Source organism: Polyodon spathula, chromosome 13 (genome assembly GCF_017654505.1).
Source record: "Polyodon spathula isolate WHYD16114869_AA chromosome 13, ASM1765450v1, whole genome shotgun sequence".
Taxonomy (NCBI): domain Eukaryota; kingdom Metazoa; phylum Chordata; class Actinopteri; order Acipenseriformes; family Polyodontidae; genus Polyodon; species Polyodon spathula.
The window spans coordinates 22,594,050-22,604,010 of NC_054546.1; the positions used below are offsets into that span (position 1 = coordinate 22,594,050).

At 44.0% G+C, this 9,961-nt stretch overlaps 1 pseudogene; it reads right to left on the reverse strand.

Annotated features, from left to right (window-relative positions):
- The window catches only part of LOC121326094, a 40,497-nt pseudogene extending 31,336 nt beyond the window's left edge, over window positions 1–9,161 (reverse strand).
- Between the last annotated feature and the right edge of the window lie 800 nt (window positions 9,162–9,961).

The window sequence follows — 9,961 nt, forward strand, 5'->3', positions numbered from 1 at the left end:
GATCCTTCTTATCCTCTATCTCCCTGTGATGGAAAGATGAGTTCTGGTGATAAATCTTCCTCACGACCTGTGAGGGCGCTAAAGAACGAGAGGAGAAGTATCTGGAAGGGCTGGCCTGACAGTTCGTTTCCGGGTCAGGGAAGTGGGTCAGCCTGGAAAGAAGCGAGACTCTGTTGTAAGACCGTATTGATTTGAAAGGTAAACGAGAGGCAGCTGCAAGTAATAAGGCAGCTGCAACCGTTTACCTCGATATCATGTGGGATTACATATAGGGGCCAGGGTAACGCTGATCTTTTCCTTCGTTTGGGTAAAAAGCTGGAGAGACAGAAGGATCGAGAGAGGAGCTCTCAGTAAAAGAAAAAGAAAAGAAAGAGTGTTGTGTGTTGTTTGTGTTGTGTAAATAACTGTCTGTGTTTTCACCACTAGACAGCTAAACACAAAAATCCGGAGCTGTCGCGAGGGTCAGCACGAACCGGATCACCACTGCACCAACCGTCACCAACCGACACGCACGTCTGCACTCACCCAGGACTTGTTTTGTTCGGGACTGTGCCCTGTTATTTCTATCCCCAGGCTTTACACATTGTGTATAGCCGGGGATTTATTATTTGACGGTCATCAGACCTGGATTACAAATAAAAGCACTTTTTTTCACTGAATCACTGTTGTCTGTTCATCACTCCTGCACCGCATCACCGTGACATCTGTTCCCCTTACCAACCACTTTGCCACACCCCCCCACTCCCATGTCAGCTGACTTCCTACTACCCTCTGAATTCTGGGAACTGGAGTTTTGTAGTCTTGACGGTCACTATAGCCACTGTTTTGTCTGTTTGTATGAGGAGAAAGTACCAGTATCCTAATGCTCCTGATACCTCCTGCTCATTTTAAAAGCTGACCATCCTTTACATATGCTCTCTCCCGGCTTAAAACTACCAGGTCGAGCGACCTTCCTACTCTAACAATGTACCCTTGATAATCCATCTGCGTCTGCATTTTTTGAACCACTTCTATGTTTTATTGTGAATTTGTACTGTTGTAGGTCCAAGAAACCCAGCCGTGTGACTGGCAGCAGCTACACGCCGGTCCCAAGCCCGGAAAAATGGGGAGGGGTGGGGAAAGCAATGGCAAACTACCCCACTATTTCTGCCGAAATACTTTATGGATCACAACGAAACGTCTTCAAACATGGTGCTGGAAGGTGGGCCCCCTGGGCCGGAAGGCACCCAACAAGCGACCAGGGAAGGACAAGGACGAAGTTCGAATAGCTCAGGCAATTATGACGCGGACAGGACAAATCCACCAGGACACCGGTCGGCTGATGCAGACCCATGTGAAAGAACTCGTCTGCGTCTCACGAAGGTTCACAACATCGGAACTTAGAATGTCCGTGGCATGAATACGGGCAAATTGGACATCATAAAAACCGAAATGGAACGACTCAACATCGACATACTTGGTATCAACGAGCTCCACTGGACAGGAAGCGGCTATTTCAACAGCGATGATTATACGGTATACTACTCCGGGAATGACAACATCAGACGCAATGGAGTAGCCATCATTGCAAACAAGAAAATTGCAAAGACCGTTCAATGTTTCAACGCTGTCAACGACAGAATCATGACCGCCCGCTTTCACAGGAAGCCTCGCTCGCTCACAATCCTGCAGGTCTACGCGCCGACCACCGACGCGAAAGAAGAGGATATCGAAAAATTTTATTCGGATCTCCAACAAGCAATCGATCAAGTCCCGGCCAAAGACATCATCCTTATTGGCGGGGATTTCAATGCAAAAGTCGGCGCTGGAGGAGAACCACCAGTCGTAGGCAAATTCGGACTAGGTGAACAAAACGAGGCTGGCGACCGTTTGGTTCAGTGCTGCCAAGAAAATCGATTACTGATCGCGAACACATGGTTTGAGCAGCCTAAACGCCGCGCATACACGTGGATAGCACCGAATGGACAATATCGCAACCAGATCGACTACCTCCTCTGCCAACAACACTGGAAGAGCTCAGTGCAAGCAATCAAAACGCTACCCGGTGCAGATTGTGGATCCGACCATCAGCTGTTGGTCACGAAAGTCAAACTCCGCTTCAACACCATCAAAAGGCAACCAGCACAGCTACGTTTTGATACCTGCAACATCCCAGCAAAATATGCGGTTGAGGTACACAACAGATTTGAGGCATTCAGCACAACTGAAAAAGCCCCGGATGAATTGTGAGAAGAAATGAAATCGATCATAATGGACACAGCGGAACAACTGATCCCGCACAAAAAGCCAGTGAAAGGACCACAATGGCTCTCGGATGCGACGATCGAAATCGCCAACAAAAGACGAACAGCCAAAGCCACTGGCAAGAGGCTCGAATTCAGTTTGCTAAATGCGGAATTTCAGAGAGAAGCGAGGAGAGATAAGGAGCGTTACTGGAACGAACGGTGCGCAAAACTGGAAGCTGCAAGCAAACAAGGACATACCCGTGAGCTTTTTGCCCATGTGAAGCAGGCACAGGCACCTTTCGCACCCCGAAAAGCAACGACCATCAAAGATCAGAATGGCAAAGTACTACAGAATGAAGACCAAATTAAGAGGAGGTGGCAAGAGTACACAGCGGAATTATATGCAGGAAACGGACCGAGTCCATCAGCCAGTCAGGAAGATTCGATCGAGCAAGAACCAGATATTCTGAAGGAGGAGGTAGCCTGGGCACTGAAAGAACTCCCAAGCAGGAAAGCCCCGGGCATCGACTGCATACCAGCCGAACTATTCAAGCCAATACCGATCCCGATACTCACAGCGCTTTGCCAACTGATCTGGAAGACCAAATCGTGGCCCAAAGAGTGGAAAAGATCAGTCCATGTCCCGCTTCCAAAAAAGGGCGACACGCAAGAATGCTGCAACTATCGGACCATCGCACTTATACCGCACGTAAGCAAAATCCTGCTAAAGATTATTCGATTGCGTTGACCATGGCAAGTTATGGAAATGTCTGAAGCAAATGGGCGTCCCAGAACATCTAGAACAACTGATAAGATCACTCTACAAGAATCAAGAAGCCACGGTCAGGACAGCATTCGGCAACACGGACTGGTTTGAGATCGGAAAAGGCGTTAGACAAGGCTGCATTCTATCACCGGCCCTGTTCAACCTATATGCCGAAACGATCATGAGACGATGTAATCTGGAAGAATCACCGATCAGAGTGAAAATTGGAGGGAGGAACATCAACAATCTTCGATACGCCGACGACACAACTTTGCTCGCAGAGAGTGAAAAAGACCTAGAATATCTGGTCCGAAAGGTCAAAGAAGAAAGCGAGCGCATGGATTTGTACCTCAACATCAAGAAAACAAAGGTAATGACAACATCAGGCAATGGTACACTCCACTTGACATTTGACAATGAAGAAATCGAATCAGTCCAAGATTTCCTCTTCCTTGGATCCAAGATCGACCGAGGTGGCGAATCAGGACCAGAAATCAAACGCAGAATCGCACTTGGGCGCAGCGCAATGCAGGGAATGGCAAAAATATGGAAGAGCAATGACATCAGCATAGCAACAAAGACTCGCATAATCAATGCAATCGTTTTTCCGATTTCCACATACGCATGTGAAAGCTGGACGCTCAAGAAGGCCGACAGAAGGAGGATCGATGCTTTTGAACTTTGGTGTTGGAGACGATTGCTGCGAACACCAAAAACGATCCTTGAACGTGTCAAACCACAAACATCGTTAGAGGGAAAAATTACGAAACAGCGGCTCTCATATTTTGGACACATCATGCGAGCTAATTCCCTAGAAACAGCATTAATGCTCGGCACAGTCAGTGGGTCAAGAAGAAGAGGGCGTCAGAGAACCCGCTGGCTGGACACAATCAAGGCTGACACAAACATGCACATGAAAGATCTGAACGAAGCGGTCAAAGACAGAAATGCGTGGAGAATGATGACCCATAAAGTGACCGAAAGTCGGCCTCGACTAAACGGATTTTAATAATAATAGGTCCAAGAACCACCTGGTCACTTTTACGTTCTTTTCCTTATTCTCCTCATCCATTTTAATGGAGATCAGATAGTATTTTAGTATTTCCACCACCCATTTTATGGCTAAACATTTTTTTCTACATCCGCGTATCTAGATTCTCTTTTCAATAACTTTCGACTGAAGTACATTACTGGGTTTTCTTCACACTCGAATATTTGGGAGAGGACCTACCCCATGCCTACTTTTGAGGCATCTATCTGTACAGTAAAACTTTTTGAGAAATCAGGTAGTCTCAACATGGGATCTTTACACAGGATCTCTATTACTTTTAAAGACCCCTGTTGGCCGATTCCGACCATCTCACTTTATTTGGTGCTGCTTTCCTTGTCAGGTCAGTGAGAGGGGCTGCTACCTTCAAGAACTCAGGCACTAATCGGCAATAAAATCTTCGATTTTGCTCGATTTTGCTTAGTTGAGGTTTTATCACTCCCCCACCTACTGTATATCCCAGTACTTAGCCTCCATCAGGCCGATGTAACACTTCTCTGGGTTTGCTGTGTGTCCTACCTTTCTATGTGCCTGTAATACCTGACTAACCTCCCCTCAGAGAAGATCACAATGTAATCAATATAAGCTGATGCAGACCCACTGTGGGCTCTTAGCACTCTATCCATGAGCCTTTGGAATGACGCGGGGGCTCCATACAGTCCAAAGGGCATCACTTTATATTGGAAGAGCCCTTGTGGGGTTTGAAAAGGCTGTTTTTTCTTTGGAGCTTGGAGTAAGGGGAATTTGCCAATACCCTTTCGTGAGGTCTAGGGTAGTTAAGAACTTCGCCTTCCCTAGCCGTTCGATCAACTTCTATCCGTCTATCCTAGCCATCGGATACGAGTCAAATTTGGAGACCAAATTAAGCTGACAAAAATTATTGCAAAACCTCGAGATCCTGTTTGGTTTGGCTACCATAACAATGGGACTGTTCCAGGGGCTGGATGATTCCTCAGTAACATTAAGTTTTAACATTGTTTCCAACTCATGGATGACATCCACCTTTGCCTCAGGTAGATGACATGGTTGTACTCTATAAGTGACTCTGCAGCAGCAGTTGTTATGCATAGTTCAGCCTCTAGTCTCTGTAAGTCACTTTGGATAAAAGCATGACTAATATTAATAATAATAATAATAATAATAATAATGAATCACAATATAATGCATTAGAATCTCAATGATTCTGCATCAACAACATAGAAATCCCACACCCTCATTAATCTTTGTCTTAAGTCTGTCTGCACTAATTTACAAGTGTATCCTCTGGTCTTGGTTTTTTGTGCTGCGCTTAAAGTATTGGTTAGGGTTAACTTTGTTAACTTTAATAAAGTCTCGTAATTCTTATTTAACCCTGGGTTCAGTCTGGTTCCTCTGCACCGAACTCTCTTCAAGGACACAATGTTCTCCGTTGAGGTGGAGCTGCTTTGTTTAGGAGGAGCTGAACTTCCATGCTGTACTTGCCCCATGATATCACTTATACAAAGGTCAGCCTTGCTGAAACTTGCAGTTGCAGTATCCCTTTACCATACAGTCCCAGCGTGGAACTCCTGACTATTTCCTGAAGTAGAACTGATTAACGATTCCAGCTTCTTTACTGTTGTCAAGGAAACCTCATACACAGTGAGTGGCCACAGAAGTCTTGGCAGTAGATCAAACTGAAAGCACCAAAGTTTCAATTTGCCCAGTAAGGCTCTGCTGTCTATGCTCTTCAACCCTTCCACTGCTTGTTGTCTAACTTCTCCTACACAAACTGTCCTTTAGATCCCCATCATACCATTCATTGGCTTCTGAGACACTGTTGGTATTGCCTCATCGTTATCGTAGAATTCTCTTATCCACTACTTTACCTGTAACTCTTTGTGTTCCATTTATTCAGTGCCTGTCAGGTGTATCAGGTCCAATTTAATTTCACATGGACTGTTTATTTTTCACAGTAAAACAGGTTTAAAAGGCGCTGCATATCAACAGGACACTCAGTACTGCATCTCAAGCCAAGCCCCACCCCTTGTTCACTGTTTTTATCACCTACCTCTTAATAGTCATGCATACTGATAAATCATCTCCTGATCACTCGTTTTAACTCCTCAATAATGCTATACAAGTCATTATTTTATTACAATAATGTGTCAAAAAGCTCTGCAAATGTCTACGATATTCTTTGAGCATTGCATGCAGAAGCAGCCATCTTGTTTGTTTATGTCTGTGTTATCTCTGTGGTGCATTGCTCAGATCCGCCCCTTTTTCTTTTGGCTTCTCTCAGCTCCTATTGGTCCCATGACTACAGACCTGTGCTTGATGTCTTGATGCTCCTTTTTGCAACGTTTCCTTAGGTGCTCAGCTCTGCACAATGTTGCAAGCTTATCTTTTATGACCCTTTGTAATAGATTGAGTGCCTCCTTCTGACTTTGTTCTGCTCTCCGCCATTGCTTCCTCAGCTGCCTCCTTTGTCTAACTAAGCGCTCAATCTCCTGCTGCTGTCTAGACTTTACAGGAATAGTTTGTACTTTCCCCTTTCCTTTTTCAACTGCAAACCTCTCGCTTCCATATGTGTAGATGGTTTATCCAACTTCTTTTCGACTATTCCACATAACCTCTAATGCAAAACAGAGATCCAAGTTTACTGTGTCCCATGCTTTTTTCTCAGAAGCTCTTGGCCATTTAACTCCAGGATTGTGCCCGTTGAGGTTCTTTTCTCTCTTACACTGGTTCATCTGACCGGGTTCACAAGGTTCTTTAGGTTCATCACCCTGAAAGAGAAGATGGCTACCAAAAGCTATGTGATATATGCCTGCCTATTGGTGGGTGTCACTGAGCTCTTACCAGCAAAGCTGCCAATAGGCCCCCCTTCCCTCGATGATCTCCTCGTCCCGCCTACTGAGGGAATAAAATTATCACGCAGGGAAGGATCGACCTCTTTTTGTGACGAAACCGTGATGACAACCGACACGACCACTGTGATACACCAGTCGCCCGGCCGGACAGACTGGAGTATGTGAAGATGAGTCAGCATTTGGAACCTCCTCTGTTTCAAAAACTGGTTGAGGAACTGCAGGTCCAGGATGGGGCGAAAGCCGCTGTCCTTCTTCGGCACCAGAAGGTCTTAAGTAGAACTTGCATGCCCAGTAAGGCTGCCACTTTGGTCTGGAGCACAGAGGCCTGCACGTCCTCCACGTTGCGGGAGAACCCTGTCTCTTGCCTGTGCTGATGCCTGTAAACAACGCCTAAGGTCACCCAACCAGGCAATGGGGACTGGCACCATCCTGGTGACCGTCTGCGTTGGAGGCGTGTACCAGCAGATCGACCTACCCCATGCCGGAGCGGGGGGAGGGAGCAATGCAGCCACCTGTGGCCACCTGTATCTTAACTGTAATACAGCTTTAAATCCTGCTAACAAGTCTCCATCCTGATTCAAATCTTGTTTTAAATCTCGCAAGCAGGGTCTCCAATAGAAATGTAGGAATGTGCTGTCACTCAATAGTTGGGGCAGGTTCAAAGCATTTAGAACGAATCAATGATAGATACAAGTCAGGAAGGTCGAAATTGCCCGGCAACACTGGGAAATGTGTTTATTATTGCTTTTGTAGTAGGTTTTATTGCTATTACTGACAAAAGGGTAAAGTCAAAATGACTAGATTAACCATTTCCATAGTTTTTCTGATGTTATCCAGTGTTTATTAGCTATCCACGGATGAAATTTTTTTTGCATCAGGGGTGTTTTACCAGGTTTTATTGGTTAAAACCGAAAATCAGAAGCCTTAATTATAAATCAAAAATCTGTCAACTGTGGCAGTTGATTTTGGACTGAAACATTTCATGATCGGAGCAGGGGAGGATAAAAATGTTTTCTGTGTATGATTTATAACCAGTTAATCCGTCTTGTGTAGGGTGTCCTTTATTATAAAAGACATAATCTCACACACTTTGAGCAGCCAGAACGCCTCTGCTTTGCTTCATGGTCCTCTTGCCCAAATGAGATGACTTCTCTTCTACAGTAACAGACACTGCACAACATATTAACTTATAGCAATGTTGTAACTACTGACACATGCTCCATGTTCCTTGGCTGAGGTTTCTTGCTGAATCATTGGAACTCCAACCAGTATGAGAATCATTACATGTTGCTAGATTACAGCAAATCAGAACCTCTAATAAACCAAATGAAATAAGATATGCAGGCATAATCCTGCTGGTACAAGCAGCATATGTAACTGGGATTTGATGTACACTTGTGGCAGGTTATGTCAAACAATTAATTCATACCATTTTCCTGAGTGTAATTAACGTTATGTAATGTTTTAAACAGGATAACATTTCAAGACAGCAGTTGGTGTTCATACTTCATCGCACATAGGTGTACAATACATATATCCTTTTTATACCACTCATGTGGCTACATTTCCATGATTGTTTATGTTATGTCATCAAAGGTTGATGTCTGGATCTTTTTTTTTTTATTGTGACATTCTGCAGTGCAAATATATTCTATTGCTAAGCATTCTGCATATCATTTAAAACAAACTCGACTTACCAAATGCGACAAATCGGTGAAATATTTTAAGATAGAAGTGAACTTTTTACTCGGATGATGAAGCACATTTGTCTATTTAGCTCACCTGTCGGAAGAGATGAGCTCCATGTTGGATTACTGTACCTTCAAATGACTAAGGGTAGCTACAGTATTCTTATCTATATCTATACAGTGTAAACATTTGTGGCATAAAGAAGACATGTCATCCATGACATATAGTATTAGTAGTATGGGCAGTGTCACCCAAAAGCTTGTCTGTTGACATGACAGATATTTTATGTCATGGTTTTTCGTGACATATCCTCTACATAATGAAGCTGAATAAGAGCAATATATACCCTTTGAAAGGGTAGGGGAGCAATGTGTAATGATTACTGTGTTGGGAGTTTGAATTAGGGCACAGCCTGTGTGTGTGTTTGAGTAAAGAAACTCAAAACAAAAGTTAAGTTCTGACCTGACATCTTTCAGTATCTCCTTCTCCTCTGCCTTCCTATGCAGGAACTTTCTCTTCAAGTTCACGAAGTAGCGGATGTTCTGAAAAGTCAGCGTAGGACCGGGCATCTGAAAGTGGATAGTCGACTCTTCTGCCTCCATGACTGTATCCCACCAGTATAATGACTGCAGAGAACCAAGTTACGTCCACAGGATCACGGGAAAACACAACAGGTGCACCCTCTTCTGAATTGGAAAAAGAGCTACCTCCAAAAGGCTCAATGACCTGCAAGAAGAAAATAACACTGCAGGTAAGAGCTCAATTTACTGAAAACCATACAAGCCTTCCTGGAAAACTTTCAATTTCTACAGGTGGAGTGGGGGGGTAGCAGGAAGTTTGGTACGATACCTTCAGAGTCACTGTGTGTCACGGCTCCAGTTAGAAAGCAAATGTGACTTTTATATTAAGGACCTTAATTATGAGAACAAAGGTGAATCCTGTTTGGTAACTATTGACCCACGGTTGTAAACTGAGTCTCCCAATCAGATGGGAGGGCTGATGTAACAAGACAGCTGTGGGGTTAGATTATTGCTGAAGCTTGTGAATGGGCTTTTGTAACATTTGTTTTAAATGTTTTTCTCCTGGTCAACAATTGGAGGCAAATGTTGCATTGGTTTAAACATAAATATGCTAAAAGCTTCAGTATACCTCACAATACAAGCTACTGACCCACCAATCGGAACGCTCCACTAGCAGACACAACTTCTGGAACACTCTGAAATTATTCATAAAGGTCTAATATGATATATGTATTTTTCACTCACACAACAATGTATCACGTTAATTTTTTTGTTGAGGGTTTGAATGCATAGAAGTGAGCAATCACTTCTCTACTGTATATAATCTGATCATCACAAACTCCAAATCACTACTGTGATAAAGCTGTCATGTTTCAAGAAAG